Source organism: Bos grunniens, chromosome 6 (genome assembly GCF_055505025.1).
Source record: "Bos grunniens cultivar Pamir isolate PY7600 chromosome 6, Bosgru_T2T1.0, whole genome shotgun sequence".
Taxonomy (NCBI): domain Eukaryota; kingdom Metazoa; phylum Chordata; class Mammalia; order Artiodactyla; family Bovidae; genus Bos; species Bos grunniens.
The window spans coordinates 46,229,540-46,249,386 of record NC_141170.1 but is presented as its reverse complement, the minus strand read 5'-3'; the positions used below and the strand labels follow the sequence as shown (position 1 = coordinate 46,249,386).

The following is a 19,847-nucleotide window of genomic DNA, read 5'->3' as shown; positions in this document are numbered from 1 at the left end:
CTCTTGCAGAGGTAGCAAGGACCTGTGCTAGACAGAATAACACTGCTTCTCCACAGATGGGCTGAGTTGGTAGACAGGACATAAAGTTGTAGTATTATTAAGTACAGTAAGAATCCAGATAGGGCATGCATTCTTTAATATACAGCTAAGAAAAGCAGACAGGCAAATGCAAGTCTAGCAGAATCTGAATATTGTTGTTCAGTTGCTCAGTTGTGTCCGAATTTTTGTGACCCCATGGACTGCAGCACGCCAGGCTTCCCTGTCCTTCACCATCTCCTGGAGTTTGCTCGAATTCATGTCCATTGAGTTGGTGATGCCATCCAACCTTCTCATTCTCTGTCGCCTCCTTCTGCTCTCAGTCTTTCCCAGCATCAGGGTCTTTTCCAATATACTGGGGTAGAATTGGTCAGCAACTAAAGCTGTCTCCATTTGTATCATTGGCCCATAAATCTGAGATTGTCTGGGACCCATCTGACTTTGTCCTTCAGAACTTAACAGGAACCCTGAGTGCCTAATATAATCCCTGAAATCTCAGAAGTGTGTCTGAAGGCTTTTTCCCTCCAGAAAAAGTTTTTCCCAGAGTTGAGGCTCACATTAGTCACTTTTCTTAGAAAACCTCACTGAGTCAGACCTAGGACGGCAGTGGGGTGATGGGGTTGGGAATTCAGGTTCTAGGATTGTGACACTGTTTCTTCTCCATCAGCATTGGCATTCCTAGGAATGGGAACCTGGATTTTGACACAAAGAAATGGAATGACTTGGCTCTCTTTTTGCCAACTTGCAGACTACGTTATTGCTTCTTCCAAAGCCTGAAGGTCCTTAATTTTGCAAAATAAGTATGATGGTAACAAAACCAGTGTAATTAGGAGACAAACCAGGAATGGAGAAAATATAATGAATATAATTAACAGATAACTTACGAAAAGAGAGGTTTTATGAGCCAGAATATATTCTAACTTCACCAACATTTTTTTTAAAAAAAGATTTATTTATTTGTTTTCAGCTGTGCTAGGTCTTCATTGCTACATGTGGGCTTTCTCTAGTTACGTGTGGGGGCTGCTCTTGGTTGTGGTGCATGGGCTTCTCATTGTGGTAGCTTTTGTTGCAGAGTGCAGGCTCTAGAGCGTGGGCTCAGCAGTTATAGCACATGGGCTTAGTTGCTCTGCAGTATGTAATGTCTTTCCAGACCAGGGATCAAACTGGTGTCCCTTGCATTGAAAGGCAGAGTCTTAACCACTGGACCACCAGGGAAGCCCCTGAAGTTCACTGACATTTTAAAGAAATGATTCTTAGAGTTTTAAAACAGGGAGGGACCCTCATATAGAGCTTAGGTGCTTCATTTTGCAGATGTGGAAACTGAGGTCCCAAGAAACTAGAAAATGGCAGCAGTGACCAAATAAACCCAGATCTTCAAGATTGGAGGGGTTGTTTCCCTGCATTTACATAACCTCTTGAGATGAAGAGCATCTCTCCTTATTATTGAGAAATAGTACACACACACAAAAATCACAGGTTTAGCCACTGTTAGACTTGGTGAAGGCAATGGCAACCCACTCCAGTACTCTTGCCTGGAATATCCATGGACAGAGGAGCCTGGTGGGCTGCAGTCCATGGGGTCGCTAGGAGTCGGACACGACTGAGCGACTTCACTTTCACTTTTCACTTTCATGCATTGGAGAAGGAAATGGCAACCCACTCCAGTGTTCTTGCCTGGAGAATCCCAGGGACGGGGGAGCCTGGTGGGCTGCCGTCTCTGGGGTCGCACAGAGTCGGACACGAATGAAGCGACTTAGCAGCAGCAGCAGACTTGGTGGTGCTAAAACAAACAAACCAAAAAGCAGCAGTATTTGCCCAGAGGGCTGTGTTTAGGAAATAAAATCTGAGCCATAACGTTTTTGGTTCAGGAGTGACCTTTGTGTTCGCAGTAGAGCTCCTGTGACTCTCCTGGAAGGCTGTGGACAGTGAGTTATGTGGGAAACATTTGCATTTCTAAGGTGTTTGTAACCCCTGAACCTAGATTACCTTACAAAATGATTCCCAACCATAAAAGGACAAAGGACACCTTTGAGGTTTCTCTCCAACTTCCGCATCACATGAACCCAGGGATTATTAGTCAAAGAGATAATACATCCCAGACACTGGAGGAAATTTAAATCACCTTCCCTTGGACTCTAAGGATTGGGCTGTCGCTTATTCTACCAGTATCTGGTGCACGAACTAATGGAAAGTTTCTATAAAACACAGTGGTTGTGTCTTTTTTGTTTCCCCAGAATAGGACATTGCCAGGGTGAATCTATTACCTGTCTGAGCTATTGTCCAAGGTTTAGTCTAGGTATGAGAAACCTGCTGGGAGGGCAGTGATTCTCAAAGGACCGCCTCATCCCCACAAAATGCTCTCCAGGGAGAACAGAGTAGAATCAAAAGAAATAAATGTAGTATTGGTGCAAAGGAAGGGGTTCAGATCAAAGAAGAATAGCCTGACAGGACTGCCTGACACAATCTGGAGTACTGACACAGACTATATAATTCCATTTGAAAATCTTTTAAAACAGTATTTTTTTCTGTTTCCAGAAATGATATCACAGTAGTTCTACCCATAGATGCTTCCCTTGTGGCTCAGCTGGTAAACAATCTGCCTGCAATGTGAGAGACATGGGTTCAATCCCTGGGTTGGAAAGATCCCCTGGAGAAGGGAAAGGCTATCCACTCCAGTATTCTGGCCTGGAGAATTCCAGATGAGGGTTCGATCCCTGGGTTGGGAAGATCCCCTGGAGGAGGGCATGGCAACCCACTGCAGTATTCTTGCCTGAAGGATCCCCATGGACAGAAGAGCCTGGCAGGCTACAACCCACAACATCATTTTTAATCAAGGAACTTGAGAGGCCCCGGCTTGTGGAATTCATTGGTCTTGTCTGTGCTCCCCATCATCCTGTAGCAGCTGGCTTGATATCATACTGCAGTGGCTTTGAAGACTCAATTATATAGTGCTAGTGACATAGCCAGAGAAGGCAGTGGCACCCCACTCCAGTACTCTTGCCTGGAAAATCCCATGGATGGAGGAGCCTGGTAGGCTGCAGTCCACGGGGTCGCTAAGAGTCGGACACGACTGAGCGACTTCACTTTCACTTTTCACTTTCATGCAAAGAAACAACCAGCTGAGGTCCTTGCTGAGGGCAAAAGCAATGGGTAGTGGAAGAAGATAGCTATGATCAAACCAGTATTGTAAACCAATCATCAGTCAATTAAAAATAAATATTAAAAAAAAAGAAGATAGCTCTGAAGACCACATGACTGTTGCAGAAACAACCCATACTAGTTATGGGTACTTCTTCCTTATTTTGTTATGAATATGTTTCTCTGTATAGTAACAAAATATGTTTTCCTATCTCATTTCCTATCTCATTTCCTTGGAGAAGGAAATGGCAACCCACTCCAGTGTTCTTGCCTAGAGAATCCCAGGGATGGGGGAGCCTGGTAGGCTGCCGTCTATGGGGTCGCACAGAGTTGGACATGACTGAAGCGACTTAGCAGCAGCAGCAGCAGTGACATAGTGTTACCTTGGGGGGCTGGGACAGTGTCTTCTAGGTTATGATATATGTTCTGTGTCAGTGTCCAATATGTAGTAATGTCTCTCTCATAGCCTGGCTTCATTGGTCCAGGAATCAATGGGTGGAAATGGAAATGGCTTCATTGTCTGTGATCCACTAGGAAAATTTATCTTCCTGTTCCCTTGACCTCAAGTTCTGTTTGTCTAGAGTTCTGAGTTACAGTAGGAGGATTACTTCCATCAGTAGACACAGCAGTGATTCCAGGAGACTACATAGTGAATTGTTGAGATTCACATGGTCCCTGTGGGTTCCTCCTGCTTCTCATTCAATGGGCAAGGAAGAGAGTTACTGTATGGGATGCAGTGATTGACTCTGATTATCAAGGGAAAATTGCTGCTACTGTATAATGGAAGCAAGGAAGAGTATGTCTGGACTCCTGGAAATCCCTTAGGGCATATTAGTATTCCCACATCCCGTGGGGTAATCAAAAACTACAACAGCCCAGTTTGGGACAGCTAATGGACCAGGTTCTAAAGGTGTGAATCAACTCACCAGGCAAAGAAACACAACCAGCTGAGGTCCTTGCTGAGGGCAAAAGCAATGGGTAGTGGAAGAAGATAGCTATGATCAACCCAGTATTGTAAACCAATCATCAGTCAATTAAAAATAAATATTAAAAAAAAGAAGATAGCTCTGAAGACCACATGACTGTTGCAGAAACAACCCATACTAGTTATGGGTACTTCTTCCTTATTTTGTTATGAATATGTTTCTCTGTATAGTAACAAAATATGTTTTCCTATCTCATCATCAAACATAAGATGTTTTAATAATAACTTTGTATCTCAGTGGGGCTTCCCTGTTGGCTAAGACAGTAAAGAGTCTGCCTGCAATGCAGGAGACCCAGGTTCGATCCCTGGGTCAGGAAGATCCCCTGGAGAAGGGAATGGCAACCCACCCCAGTGTTCTTGCCTGGAGAATTCCATAGACAGAGGAGCTTAGTGGGCTGCAGTCCATGGGGTTGTGAAGAGTTAGACACAACTGAGCAACTAACACTTTCACTTTTTACTTTATATCTCAGTATATAAGTTATAGGAGAAGTGTGAGCATTGCCCAAGGACTTTGAACTTCTTCTGCGGAATGGGTGTTTTCAGATGTACGTAGGATAGCTGTATCATGTCAGTGAAAGTATGACTTTGTTATTGGCTTTATTTGGAAATGAAGTGTGGTGTGAGTGTGCATGAGAGCCAAGTTGAGAGGGTGGAGTGTGATGATCATTTTGTTGCTGTGTCAACTTGGCTAGGGTATACTCCCCAGTTATTTAATGAAACATAAATGTTTAATTAAACTGTTGCTGTGAAGATATTTTGTATGTAATTAAAGTATGTAATCAGTTGACTTTAAGCAAGGGAGATTATTCAGGATAATCTGGGTGGGCCTGATTCTATACATTGAAAGACCTTAAAAAGAGCTGAGGCTTCTCTGAGAAAAGAAATTCCACCTGTGAAGCAGCAGCAGACTCGAGCCTGCTCTTCCTAAGGAGTTGCCCTGTGGGTTCAAACTTGCTTAGCCAGCCTGCACCTGGCATAAGCCAATTTTTTGCAATAAATCTCTTAATGGATCTTACATGCACACACACACGTACACATACACACACTTATGCACGCCTGTGTAAAAACACCTCCTGCTGGTTCTGTTTCTCTGATTAAACCCTGACTGATACAGCCTGAGATGTCCCTAAAACTTTCTTTACTCACTAGTGCTGCCTGCTGGGCCCCAGGCAGATCCTACAGGTGTTGGGTGTTTAGATAGCATGTGTTGAATTGAAATGAATTTAAGGTGTTCAGCCCTTGGGTAGAGGTATCCTTTGAGGTAGTTTGCTACTGCACTAAATTGCAGAGCAAGGTAGCAGGCAGCTCCCCCACCAGTATTTCCCTCTCAGAGTTGGGTGTTGATTCACAGCACCCTCTGAAACTCAAGTGACAGAAATTGGCAGTGAAAAGAACCACCACCCACACGTCTTCTAGTATGTGGGAGAAATGTGGCCAAACACTGAGACTTCACATTAAAAATTATGTCTGCCTCTGTAACTGTTTCTCAGTATTATTTAGTTTCTCTTGTGAATTATTGTGAAATCTGTACAAGGAGGCTCTGAGAGTCCAATGGGAAAAACTGGGAAAATTAAAAATTGGTTTTGAGAAACAAAGGACCCAAGAAGCAGCCAAGAAATTACGTTTTCTTTGGTTGGTCCTTGCATAGATCTAGTAAGTACAGTACAAACCTGTTTCAGTATGTTTTCCTTAGTATGTGCAGTGAGTTCTACTATCACATGACGTATGTGTTGCTAAAAATCAATAAGGTATGCTGAATCACAAAGGGAGAACCAGGGACTCATTGGAAAATGGGAGAGCAGCACAACACAAAAAAATTATCTGTGCCATATTTAAGAGGGTAGGCACTAATTAAAAAAAGGTATCACAGTTTTACACATGTTAAATGGTAATGAAATAAACCAATACTGTAATGTATATGGTATTCTACCTTGAAAAAGACCTAGAGTTTTCTTGTGGATTGGAGTATTGGAGGGCTGCACCTTGTGAGTTGCTGTGAGGCTGTGGAAGGAAGACAGCGGCAACACCACATGTGCACGGGTTTATCTCAAAGCACAGGTGGCCATCTGGGGGAACTGGTAGACGTTTGAGGTGTATGTGGGTGGAGGTTTTGTGTGTTCCTACACACCTCATTTCAGCAGAGTGCAGTTTTCCAAGCGCTCACCTGCCGCTGGTCATGGATGAGATAGCATGTATCAGTCACATTGGAGCAAATTTGCATTTTCAAAACAAGTGTGATTGTGAGACTGACTGTACTGCCTAAAGAGATCACCACCTCCTATCTGTACTTTCAAACTCCCAAAGGTTCTTTGTCAGTTTGGTGCAAAATTCATTTATTAACACTAAGATGAATATAAATGTTTTCCAGAAACACTGGATTTGATTGTAAAGTGCTGTCACATACACCCGTGGGGTTTTAACATGCCTCTATATAGGAAATGGCAACCCACTCCAGTATTCTTGCCTGGAGAATCCCATGGACAGAGGAGCCTGGTGGGCTACAGTCCACGGGGTCGCAAAGAGTCGGACACGACTGAGCGACTTCACTTTCTTTCACTTACACAGTCTGAAAACTTCTGATTTCCAAAGCACATCTGACTCTAATGGAACAGTTGATCTGTATATCGAGTGTCTGTTTTGTGTCAGGCATTGTGTTAGGACACGGTACACAGCAATTGCCTGAATCCTGTAATTTTACTAACTTAAGAGGAATCCTGCAGTGCTTCTCTTAATTCTGGAACATCAGAATACTTAAAAAGATCACTAGAGCTACACTCTAGTAAACTCCTGTTTACTGGGCAGTGTGCTCTGGAATTTAGGGGAGAAATTTAGAGTGTGTGAGTATAGGACCTAAAGAAACTACAAGACATTTGAAAGAGATAATGAAGACATTGTTTCCCGGAGTATTCAGAGGAGCGCTAGTCATGATGGATGTTCAGAAAGTCAAGTTTGGGCAGCACTGCATATTCGCTGCTCTTCTGGAGCACAATACTTGGTATCAGCATATTAAAAACCCTGAAAGGTCCCATAGTGAAGAAACAAGTTTAACTTTGTTTTGCATGGATTCTCAAGTGGACTGGTCTTTGAATAAGAACCTGGTACTGACCCACAGAGCACAGTCTGAGAAACTCCAGACTAAGACACGATGTTCTAAATGAACTAAGAGAGGAAATTCTGTTTCTCATTTGGAAGGGTGTTATATAAATCCAATGCAGAGAAATTGTATGCTTTTATTATTTTTGGTTTAGAAATGAAAATGTAAGAGTTGCATCCTCATGACAAATGGAAAAATGAATCAGATTTGCTTGACTTGCCCAGTGGTTTTTAATTTTTAGAGTCTTCTGTATAAACTAGTAATTATACTGATGTAGCCATCAAATGGTATGTAATTATATCCATGAAATAATAGATAGTGAGCACTTTTTTAAATGAAAAAAAAATCCCCTTAAGTAATTATTAGATGATGAAAGTAAATTAATTCAATTCAGTACTTAAAGAATGAAAATTATTGTGATCCCCGAAGCAGTGTATATGCAGATATAGGTTCTTTCATGTGAAAAATTATGGCAGAAAAATGCTGAAATATTAAGAAAATGTGATACCCGCTGCTTTTTCTCCTATAAACTCAGTCTTACCATTTTAAGATGGTAAATATCCACAGAGGCTGGTAAGCAGATGTTTCATAGCTAGCAAGACATGGGATCAGGATTCAGGCCAACTACACGCACTCTCATCTCTAGGGCCCACACACTTAACCCCTAACTAGAGCCGCAGTCAGTAAGAAAAAACAAATTTAGGTAGAAATAATACTTATTTCTTCTCCTTTCTCTCCTTTCCCCACTGCCCTAACCACCCAACAAGAGTAAATTTCTGTGGTAAAGTTGTAAAATGCCATCCTAAATATTCTAATGCTAGAGAATATTTTGCTGTCCTACTCCTTCTGTATGACTGTTGTATTTTGGGAGTATTTATATTAGCATTGCAGAAGTTGTCTGTTTTGCTACATTATGAAAACTGCTTTGATTTTTTAGGCCCATCTGTACAAAAATATTCACAATAACAATTGGCATTATTTGTCAAGAAAATAGCTGCTAGTGATGACCACTCACTTAATCTAATTAATTCTGTGGTGGAGACAGACTGTTGATACAGCTGCGAAATCATAAATTGATCATAAAATAGTTTGATGAAGGATATGTACAGACAGATGCTCAGGTTTTCATGATGGTTGTTGTGGTATAGAATTGCAAATGCTTCATAAAATGTAGGTACTTGCCTTTTTGATATGGAAGATCTTAGACTTAAACATTGAGAATAAAACTGGGGAGTCAAGTAAATAAGAGTATAACTCCTTACCTGATTTATAAAATTTTATTCCCTATTAAGATTGCTTTTTCATACTGTTCACACCTAGACAGCGTATTAAAAAGCAGAGACATTACTTTGCTGACAAAGTCCATATAGTCAAAACTGTGGTTTTTCTAGTAGTTTCATGTATGGATGTGAGGGTTGGACTTTTAATAAAAAAGGCTGAGTGCCGAAGAATTGATGCTTTTGAACTGTGGTGTTGGAGAAGACTCTTGAGAGTCCCTCAGCCTGCAAGGAGATCAAATCAGTCAATCCTAAAGGAAATCAGTCCTGAATATTCATTGCAAGGACTGATGGTGAAGCTGAAGCTCCAATACTTGGGCCACCTGATGCAAAGAGCCAACTCATTAGAAAAGACCCTGATGCTGGGAAAGATTGAAGGCGGGAGGAGAAAGGGATGACAGAGGATGAGATGGTTGGATGGCATCACCAACTCAATGGACATAAGTTTGAGCAAGTTCTGGGAGATGGTGAAGGACAGGGAAGCCTGGCATGCTTCAGTCCATGGGGTTGCAAAGAGTCGAATACCACTGAATGACTGAACAACAACAGCATTGAGGTTGCTTGGTCATAGTCTGCTGTCTGAATACTGGGTGGGCCTAACTGCTAATTGCAATTACTAAGTTTTTTTCTAAAGTTAATCTTGGGAAATTAGTTAAATGACACAGTCAATAATAAAATAATCATAAAAGTAAACTTTTGAATTTTATTTAAAATGTAAAGATATTTCCAACGGGAACATTAATTGTGGAAATGGGGACGGGGGAAATTTTGTTTAATAATTGAGATGTCACTTAAAGACTTTGAAGCAGACTTCTAATGAAAGCTTCTGTGTTATGATTCCTCCTCTGAAGAGAGATTGGTGTTCCTAGGATTTAGAATCTTTTTTTTTTCTTTGTGGTAAGAGGAATGATTATTGGTTGCAGAGTTCAGGTAGGTTTTACTGTTCCTTTACTTTTTCCGGTAGTAAGGCATTGATGAAATAGTCTTCGCTGAGTAATTCTTGAGAAGGGTGCTATCTGACATCTGGACTTTGATACGTCTTGCACGATGATGTGTGTGGACTCAAGCCAAGTGATTACCCATATAATATGCAGCACAAAGTGCTAGGCTGGTTGGTTTACAAACAGTCCTTAAATAGCCAACTCTGCAGAACAAGTCACCCGAAGGGGGCCTTTCTGTGCTTGCATGAAGCCCACCAAGTTCTCTGAGCTAAGGCTTCCATAGCCTGGTGTCCTCTCCCAGACTGTTCACTTTCTGTCTTCCTCATCAATATGATCAATGCAGCCAATATTTTATATGGTGGCTGCCACCATTCAAGACACTGAGGCATTACAAAGGCCCTCATCAGCCTTCTTGCCTGACCATGTAGACCAAGTCACCCATCAATTAAATAGCCATTCAAGAAACTGTCATTTAATTTGCCTTTAATTATAGATAACTCCCTTCGTTCCAGCTCAATTGAACCCCATCAAATCCACCTTAACTTTAGAGCAAGGGATGACTTTTTTCCTATCAGTAAATTCTAACAATCTAAAATTCTCTACGTAGCTTAAAAGCTTTATTTGTGGACCCAGGCTGAGGGTAATGATGTCATCATAACTGATATTTTTAGAACTTTACTATGGTCTTTTAGAATATTTCCAATTAGAAAACTTGGGGTTAGGTATTTCTACAGTGGGAAGAGAAGCAATTGATATAAAAGGAGAATTTTACCTCCTAAATAAATGAAATGTAGCATAAGTTGCTGTTTGACCATTTACTGATGCCATCGACTTAGAAATTAGATGTGATGTCAGTTACGTATTTTGAACCGTGGACAGTCATGGAGAAAGTACTGCACTCGTTTATTTCATCAGGCAGTGCCAAAGACCAGTTATACGGTCATGTAATAATACTTGTGGCACCTTACAGAATGTTATTAGTTTAAATTTTTAAGTTGACTCATTTTATAGAGAGTCAATTCTTTTTAAAAAAAAATATGTATTTTCGGCTTCCTTGGGTCTTAATTGTGGCACACGGGATCTTTTGTTGCATCTCAGGTTTCTCTCCAGTTGCAGGATGTGGTCTTAGTTGTCCAGCGGCATGTGGGATCTTAGTTCCCTAACAAGGGATCCCCCCTGGAATCCCCTGCATTGCAAGGTGGATTCTTAACTGCTGGACCACCAAGGAAAACACGTGAAGTCAGTTCTTCTAACACTTACCTAATGTTCTGTGAAGGTCTTCAAAATCTACTGATTATAATTTTTAAAATTAGCCATTGGAGACTTTACTGATGAAAACCAAAAGTAGGTTTTGTGAAAATCTCTGAACTATATGCCTGAATAAATAATCACTGAAAACATTTTGAAATTAAACACTCCAATTTTTTTTTTGTTTTTAACCATTCTTAAATAATGTGATCTCAGTTATATTGCACATTTCCTTGTCTTTTAAATAATTTAACTCTTTTTGAGGACTACATGACTAACACAGTGCCTTATTTGCTATGTTATCAATCTCCTTTCCTTTTAAGGGGGATGCAATATGTTATTTCAGGGATCGATGAAGTTTGAAGGTGTGTTTGCATCTATACTAAGGATCCCAGACTGTTATCTTTTTGTAATTGGTAATTATTCTTTATGCTTCCTCACTTTCTCTCACCACTGCTTAGGGCAAAGTAGTTTAAACCACTTCTTCCTCACATCAGATTTTCTGTGAACTCTTAGTAAGGCCATAACTGCAGATCACGAGAGGAAATGAGATGATTAGCCTTCTTTTGATACCCAGATCTCTGGACAGCAGAGGTCTGGGGACTTGACACCCAGATGGGGGCTCAGTCCTGTGTGTATTGTGCAGGTACTTTTCCATACATATGATGAACGTTCATCTCTCCTTTCCCCTCAAAGCTCCTGACTCCAGCTTCCAAGATATGTTTCCCATGACACAGACAAGTAATTTCATCTCTCTGGGCTCAGGTTTCTCATCCAGAAAACACAGATGTTTGCAGTATCTACTTCCCAGGTAGTTTTGAGGATAACTGAGGTAATATCTGTAAAGTTCTTACAGAAGTCATATGTGTGTCAGATATGTGCATGCTTAGTCATTCAGTCGTGTCTGACTCTTTGTGACACCTCTGTTCATGGAATTCTCCAGGCAAGAATACTGGAGTGGTTACCACTTCTCTAGGGGATCTTCCTGACCCAGAGATCAAACCTGCATCTCCTGTGCCTCCTGCATTGCAGGCTGATTCTTTACCTGCTGAGCCAGCAGTCATACATAGATAGTAAGGATCAAATAATTAAAAAAAAAAAAAAAAAAGATTGGCCTCTGGATAAATGACTAAGCTTTTGAAAGGAAAGATCTGAGAGGAAGCTTCTCCTAGTAGAGGCTGATTTACACTTTCTCTTCTGGGGTGTAGGAGTGGGGTCATTTAGAGGAATTCGTATATGAAGGAGCAGAACTGAAAGGTATTACCTAAAATATCTGTATAAAATGCTGGCAGTAAGCCTGGGTCCTGACTGGATCTAATAATATATGGAAAGATGTTCATAACAGCTCCTCTGGGGCTCTTCATAGTATGTCTTAAAAGGAGACAAGAGGAATAAACTGCAAATATATGGGGATGGAGGGAATTGGGGGCAAAGCTTATGCCAAGAGTTAGCAGTTATCTTCTATTACCTAATAAAGGCTGAAAGAGAGTGATTCTCAGGGAAGATGATGTATGTATATATATAAAGTTATATGTGTATCTATCTTATGTATCTATATCTATATATAAAACCTTTTAACCGCCTAACTTAGGTGTTTTTCTCAGCATCTCCCACGGAGAGGGGCCCTGGCCATCTGCTTTGTTAAAGAAAGCAGACACTGGCATCATGTAGCACACACAGGGGATGCCCTGCCGGCCAGCATGAAGCTTGGAAGCCCTCGGTGGTGCCCGTGGGGCAGAAGACCCTGCCCAGGGGCGCGTCGCCCCGGCAGCTGTGTGGCCCCGCTGCCCGAGGACCGTGCTGGCGCCGGGCCAGGTGGCTGTTGGCTCTGACGACCGCCCTTTGCCCCGGCTCGCAGCCCCGGTCATAATTCGCTCTAGGCTCAGAGGTGCAGCCTTGTCCAGCTGCAGCGTGTTTATCTTGTAATCCACAGACAAGAAGAAAGGAGGCAAATTCCAGCCTTTTAAGAAGTTGTTCGGTAAAAGGAAAAAGAAAGGCACGTCGGTATCCCAGGAGGCGTCTGCGGGGCGCAAGTGTCACTCTCCCCCAAGTGTCAGCAATGGAACCTTCTCTTCCGATGAGGAGACCCTGGAGGGCAGTCTGAGGTAATCACTCACACTTTTTACCCCCAGACCTTCTGCGGAGTTCCGTGTGGGGAGTGGAGTCCCAGGGGAGGCAGGGCCACCTTGGCACCTCCGGGAAGGTGGAGGATCGGGGTGCACGGGGTGCTTGCTCTACGCAGACACCTCGGGGAGCTGGCACATGGGTCTCACTTGCCGGGAGACCACCGGAGTCTAAGCCTTCCTCTTGCTGCCCTCGCCCTGGGAGGAACGTGGCAGCTCACTGCCTCAGCTCAACAAGCTTTCTTGGGCTGAAGGAAACTGTGTCCCCTGTCCCACTGCCTGGCAAGGGGAAAGGTTTCACACCCATGTTGAGTACACAGACTGCTGGGGCACAGGATGTCACCCTCATACCCCTGGCCATCTCTTGCAACTTCCAGAACCTGCCTCCAATGAGCTTTCAGTTTCTGCTCCTTGTTCTCTCTCCTGTCTCCCCTGTTCTCTGCTCTCCTCCATCCCTTCTCCCTCTCCTCCTCCTTCTCTCTCTCTCCTTGTCTCTGCTCTCTCCTTCTCTCTCCCTGTCTCTGCTCTCTCCTCCTTCTCTCTCCCTGTCTCTGCTCTCTCCTCCTTCTCTCTGTCTCCCTGTCTCTTTTATCTCCTTCTGTCTCTGTCCCTATCTCTACTCTCTCCCTCTCTCTCCCCCGTCTCTGCTCTCTCCTCCTTCTCTGTCTCCCTGTCTCTGCTCTCTCCTCCTCCTCTCTCCCTTTCTCCTCCTCTTAGAGCACACTACATCTGGCTGTGACAGTGTCAAGAACTTAGACAAGCAGGGTCAGGCAGTGCTTTCTCACCTGAGTGCTGGGAATTGAAGTCAGAGATGGTTAACCTGTGCTCCTGACAGCTCTGCAGTCAGCTCTCTGAGAAGCCCTTTCCCACTACCAGTTCTGGTTTGTTTGCCCTTGACAGCATTCCCCCAGCATCGGGAGACTGGCTCCAGCAAAGAGCTTGTCACTTTCTCTGGACGTTATTGATGGGCTTGTCTGTCTCTCTCACTCACCTGTCAGTTCTGTGAAGTCAGGGACCGGGTTTTATTCAGCCTCATCTTAGGCTCTTAGAAAGTGTTTCCTGTGAATGCTTGGCAATGCATTAAGTACGTGTTGATGGCATAGATGATGTAATCTGTGATATTATTGTGTTTCAAGGACAAAGACAAAAACATCCTCAGTGGTCTGTCTGTGAGTATAGTGTTGTCAACTGCAGTTGAGCCCAGATTACAGAATCCTCAAGCAAGCCATCCACATTAAGCTTTACAGTGCCCACGACAACATTTGTTAGTTCCAAGTAATGCTGACTCCTTTTCTCCACAGGCCCGTTATTTGTTTTCCATTGTCTTTAGTAAGGAATCTACTGACCAAAGGAAACGATCTCACTGAAAGAGAACACAGCTAGCACCAAACTAAACCCAATTGCTGGAATGTCAGTACTGATGTAGAGTTGAGTATTGTTCAGCATGAATCAGTTTTGATTTTACTTCAGTTTCTTCCTTTGCGAAGTAAGACTGTGAAACTTTTTGCTTCACACATCAGAATGAGGTACAGATACTAAAATATGACTGAGTAGCAGTTTAATGCAAAATCTGAGCTCAAGTCTGGAAAGTTCTCCTTTAGAAGGACTGTCCTATGGAAGCACAACTTATCCTTTTTATAGCTCTGTCAAGTCTCTGATTTCTTGTTGAACTATATTAGACTCAGAAGACCCTAGACTCTGGTTCTCATCCCACTTAATTGGTATTCCAATTACCCTTAGGTTTTTTCCTTAAGGTTTAAAGTTTTACAAAGCCTTGGGGAAATCTACATTGGATCTAACAGCTACATTTCCATTAAATATATGTAATGTTACCTGTTCTTATTAATAAACCTATATTTATGAAACATATGCTGTATTTTAATTGTTTAACACATTTGTATAATACAGGAAGCTAGAAGGATAAACTTTGGATAGTGAGTTTTAAAATGGCTCGTTAAATATTTTTAAAATTAAAAAAATGGGAAAATAGAAGTTCCTTAAAATATATGTATTCCTGTTTTCTTCTCAGAAATTTTCTTTTTTAAATTATTCAGTTATTTACATATTTATTGCTGCTTTGGGTCTTCAATGCTGCGGGCAGGCTTTCTCTAGTTGTGGCCAGCAGGGGCTGCTCTTCATTGCGGTGCACAGGTTTCTCGTTGCGGTGACTTCTCTTGTTGCAAAGCACAAGCTCTAAGTGCTCGGGCTTCAGTAGGTGTGGCGCACGGGCTTGGTTGCTCCGAGTCATGTAGAATCTTCCCAGACCAGAGATTGAACTCACCCCTGTGTAGGGAGGCATATTCTTATCCATTGTACTACCAGGGAAGTCCCAGAAGTTTCCAACTGAAAAATAATTCCACCCATGAAGTAAATATTACATGCATCATTTACAGTTTAGCTGAACTTCTGATTATCTGCCTTATTTACAGAAGGAGAAGATGAGAAATGCTGCTTCTAACAATCCTTATTTTCAGTTCGCTGCTCAATTAACAGATACCCTTCTTTACGTTGTGTAGGATTCAAAAAGTATATATATACGATATACGTAGTGTATTTTATTTGTTAATCTCCAAAATGGGCAGCTGGTACTAAAATACAAAACTCAAAATTCTGTGAACGTGATCTCAGGTGGAGGCTCCAAGGAGGCAGACTTCAGCCCAGTGTGAAGGAGAATTTCATAATTACTAGAGCTGTTTAAAAATGGAGAGGCTGGATGTATGCCAGGGGGATTGGGACTGATGAAGGGCAATTTCTGCACCGGGTAGGAATTTAAAGGAGCTGAACTTTAACATGCTGTCGAACTCCAAGAATCTGTAATTCTAGAAATGTCTCCATGGCCAAAAATAGCTCATTATTGATCTGCTCCTTCTGCCTGAAATTTCTCATTTCCTTTGGGTCTTAAAGCATTCTGTTCTTTCTCTAGGTTAGAAGCCTTTATTTCTCCTAGGCTGCTACTTTTAAATTATACATGCCAGTGGGAAAAGCAAAACAGTAAAACATGATCAGTTTTTAACAATTTAATATGACTTCCATTATTAACTAAAAACAGCTAATACTGTGTTTCCCAAAGTGTGCTAAATAGATTTTAAATTTCAAAAGGGGGAGAAGGTCATTTTGACAAAAAGGTCTGGGAAATCCTGGACCGAAACGAATTAAATAGAATTCTTCACATAGGACTTTTCAGAGCTTTTACTGTGCCATTGTGCCCTGGGAATTTCCAAGAAGAGAGCTGTCGTTTGCAGCATTTCCAAGATTCCTTTAACCACAATTTTTTCCCCCTCAGAGAATATCCATTGGTGTATATTAAAGTTACCACGTGTTAAACTTAATACAAATGTGTTTTACATAGGTGAATTCATGTAATATTTACCATGACTCTCTGAGATTGACATTATTACTCCCATTTGAGAATGACTTGCTGGTAAGTCGCTGAGGCACTATTCAAACAGTAATGAGTGCCCTCGGAACCATCCATTACTCTGCCTCTGTCCTGCTGCAGCGCTGCTAGGGAGCTAGTCACGTGGCCCTGGGTTGTCCTGCTGGCCCTGGGTCACTAAGCTCGGGTATCCTTTGGCCCTCAGCTGCTGACGGAGGTTCTGCTACTTACAAGGACAGCACTTGTCCTGCTTCCAGTTTCTACTTAACACCTGGCATTGACTGTATCACACACAGCTACAGCACTTTACAGTCAGTGCCAGCTCTAAGCACGTTAAGAACTGAAGGGGCTCCCTGGAGGGTGAGCTCACCCTGGGGTTGGAGCAGGACAGGAAGGGGCTCAGGAATGAGGAGGCCTTGAGCTGTCTCCCAACAAGCGATAGGACTTGAAGTGGCTGAGAGACAAGGCACGGATGTTTCCAGTCAGAAATGGCATAAGCAGAGGCTTCCACTTGAGAACGAATGTGGCAAATAGGAGGAAACTTTCCAGCTCATTCTGTGAGGCCACCGTTAACCTTAATACCAAAACCAGGCAAAGACATCACAGAAAAAGAAAATTACAGACCAATATCTCTAAGGAATCAAGACATAAAAATCTGAAACAAAACACTAGCAAACTGATTCCAACAACATATAGAAAGGATTATACGCCATGACCTAATGGAATTTAAGCCAGAAATACAAAGTTAGTTTTATATCCAAAAATCAATCAATATAATACGCTATATTAACAAAATAAAGGACACAAACCACAACATCTCAGCTGATGGAGATAAAAGCGTTTGACAAAATCCAACACCCTTACATGATAAAAAACACTCAGAATTGGGAGTGGAAAGGAATTTCTTCAACTTGATAAAGGACAGTGGTGAAAATCCACAGCTAATATTATGCTTAATGGTAAAAAAAAATGTTTCCCTTGAGATCAGGAAAAAGACAAGAATCGCTTTTTAACACTGTACTTATTGTAGGTTATAACTAGGACAGTTAGGCGAGAAATAGAAGCTTTAATTTTGGAAAGGAAGAAATAAAGCTATCTATCTGCAGATGCCATGATCTTATATATAGAAAATCCCAAGGAATCCACAAGAAAACCATTCAACTAATAAAGTTGAGCAAGATTGCAGAATACAAGATTCAGCTTTTCTAAATGTCCATTGACAGAGGAATAGGTACAGAAGATGTGGTACATATATACAGTGGAATATTATGCAGCCATTAAAAAGAATGAAATAATGCAATTTGCAGCAACTCTGTGTTTGGACCTAGAGAGGATCATACTGAGTGAAGTAAGTTAGATAGAGAAGGAAAAATATCATATGACATCCCTTCTATGTGGGATCTAAAAAATGATACAGATGAACTTACTTACAAAACAGAAAGAGATTCACAGACTTAGAAAACAAATTTATGGTTGTGGGGGTGGGGTTGGAGGGGGCTTGGGGGAAGGGATAGTTGGGTAGTTTGGGAAGGGCATGTACACACTGCTATATTTAAAATGGATAACCAACAAAGACCTAGGTATAGCACATGGAACTCTGCTCAGTGTTGTGTGCCAGCCTGGATGGGAGGGAGTATAGAGGGAGAATGGATTCGTGTATGGCTGAGTCCCTTTACTGTTCCCCTGAAACTGCCATGACATTGGCAATTGGCTAAACCCCAACACAAAAGAAGACATTTAAAGTTTGGGGGGAAAAGGAAAAAAGATTAGGGTTTTGTATTTCAGTGTGCCCACTACTCCTAAGAAAAAAGTCCAGGCTTCCCAAAGCCCTCCTGTTAGTCCCTCTGACTGGCCCTCCAACCAGCCACCGGGGCTCATCTTCCCTGCATTGGACCCCAGGACTGGGGTACCCAGTATGTGGCTTGAACCCCTCACTGCCTAGGCAGGATCTCTGCCCATATAGTCTCCGTTTCTTTCTGAGTCCTCTTTCTGGGGCACAGGTTCTGACCTGATCACTTCACGCCCATTAGGAAGACTGTAGTAAAAAAGACAGACAATAGTAAGTTTTGATAGAAAGTTAAGTTGCTCCGTCATGTCCGACTCTTTGGGATCCCATGGACTATAGTCTACCAGGCTTCTCTGTCCATGGGACTTTCCAGGCAAGAGTACTGGAGTGGGTTGCCATTTCCTTCTCCAGGGGATCTTCCTGACCCAGGGATCAAACCCAGGTCTCCTGCATTGCAGGCAGATGCTTCACCCTCTGAGCCACCAAGGAAGCCCTGACAGCTCAGTTGGTAAAGAATCCGCCTGCAATGCAGGAGACCTGGGTTTGATCTCTAGGTTGGGAAGATCCCCTGGAGAAGGGAAAGGCTACCCACTCCAGTATTCTGGCCTGGAGAATTCCATGGACTGTACAACTCCATAAAACCAAATCCACTGTCTAAAAGTTTTGATAAGGATGTGAGAAATTGGAACCCTCCTACTTGCTGATAATGTAAAATGATGCCGCCACTTTGGAAAACACTTGGACAGCTCCTCCAAATTGTTAAACATAGACTTACCATATGACTCCAACTCAGCTGATTTTGCACATATAATTCTTTTGTCTGGAAAGCCCCACCCCCCACCTCTACCTCCTTCCTCATCTAATTCCTCTTCATCCTGTAGTTTTCTGCACAAATGCACCTTCCTCCAGGGAGCAAGCTTTCTCTGGCCCCCTGAGCCTAGATCAGCACCCCCTGCCCTTGTTCTCACAACTTCCTTTACTTTTCCTTAAAAGTAGGCCTGCACACCTTACCTTTCATCCTATTTCCAGCCTCTAGCACTGTGCCTAGCACATAACAGGCATTCAATAATTATTCATTGAAATTATTGAATGCCTGTTATTGAATGAATGAATACATGAATCCTCCCCTTTTTACCATACTGACTCTTCCCACTCACTGTACCAGTCAATATTCTTCTAATTCATCCTTCGGTTTCCCACCGTGGTGAAGAGCATCTCTGTCCCTTTGACCTGCTGGAAAAGGAAAATTATACGGTTGGTGTAGTGAGACAGCATGTCACCAATGAAATTACAGTGAAGCTCAGGCTCTCTGAATACTGTGTGTGCTTCAGTTCCTTGGCCTTACTGCTTTTCAAAAGATGAAGTCAGAAAAGACTATTTTACTTGATCATTTATCCTCTATCCATGAGAACCTGGGATGTGCTATAATTGAACAGAGAGTAGACAAGAGGTGCAAAAAGCATTAAATGCATGAAAATTAGGACTAAGCAGGAGAACTAATAGACTGGGCTGAATAAGTCTCGGAGAAAGAAGGCTGATGATCAGTTTCAGTAATTATTAGAGATACAAAATGTGGAAGGGCAGTAGATTGGAAGCCAGGATCCTCTTGTGAATCCAGGTGTTTTCAGAGCTGTGTGACCTTAACCAAGCCAGCCTCTTGATCTGTTAAATGGATATGCTGTCTTCCGGGATAATTATGAGGACGAAAAATGCATGCGGGGGCTTCCCTTGTGGCTCAGTGGTAAAGAATGTGCCTGCCAATGCAGGAGACATGGGTTTGATCCCTGGTCTGGGAAGATCACACTTGCCGCTGAGCAACTAGGCCTTTGAGCTGCAGCTGCTG

The 19,847-nt window shown here is 42.4% G+C and overlaps 1 protein-coding gene across 10 annotated transcripts in view; it reads left to right on the top strand.

Annotated features, from left to right (window-relative positions):
- CRACD (capping protein inhibiting regulator of actin dynamics) overlaps positions 1-19,847 on the top strand; it is a 279,409-nt gene that overhangs the window by 213,564 nt on the left and 45,998 nt on the right. For 7 of the 10 annotated variants that reach the window (XM_086405649.1, XM_086405653.1, XM_086405655.1 and 4 more), the window contains one exon: positions 12,653-12,824. The exons of the other annotated variants lie outside the window; for them this stretch is intronic. The gene's annotated coding sequence lies outside the window, so the exon portion shown is untranslated. The remainder of the gene's footprint in view (positions 1-12,652; positions 12,825-19,847) is intronic. 10 annotated transcript variants of the gene reach the window in all.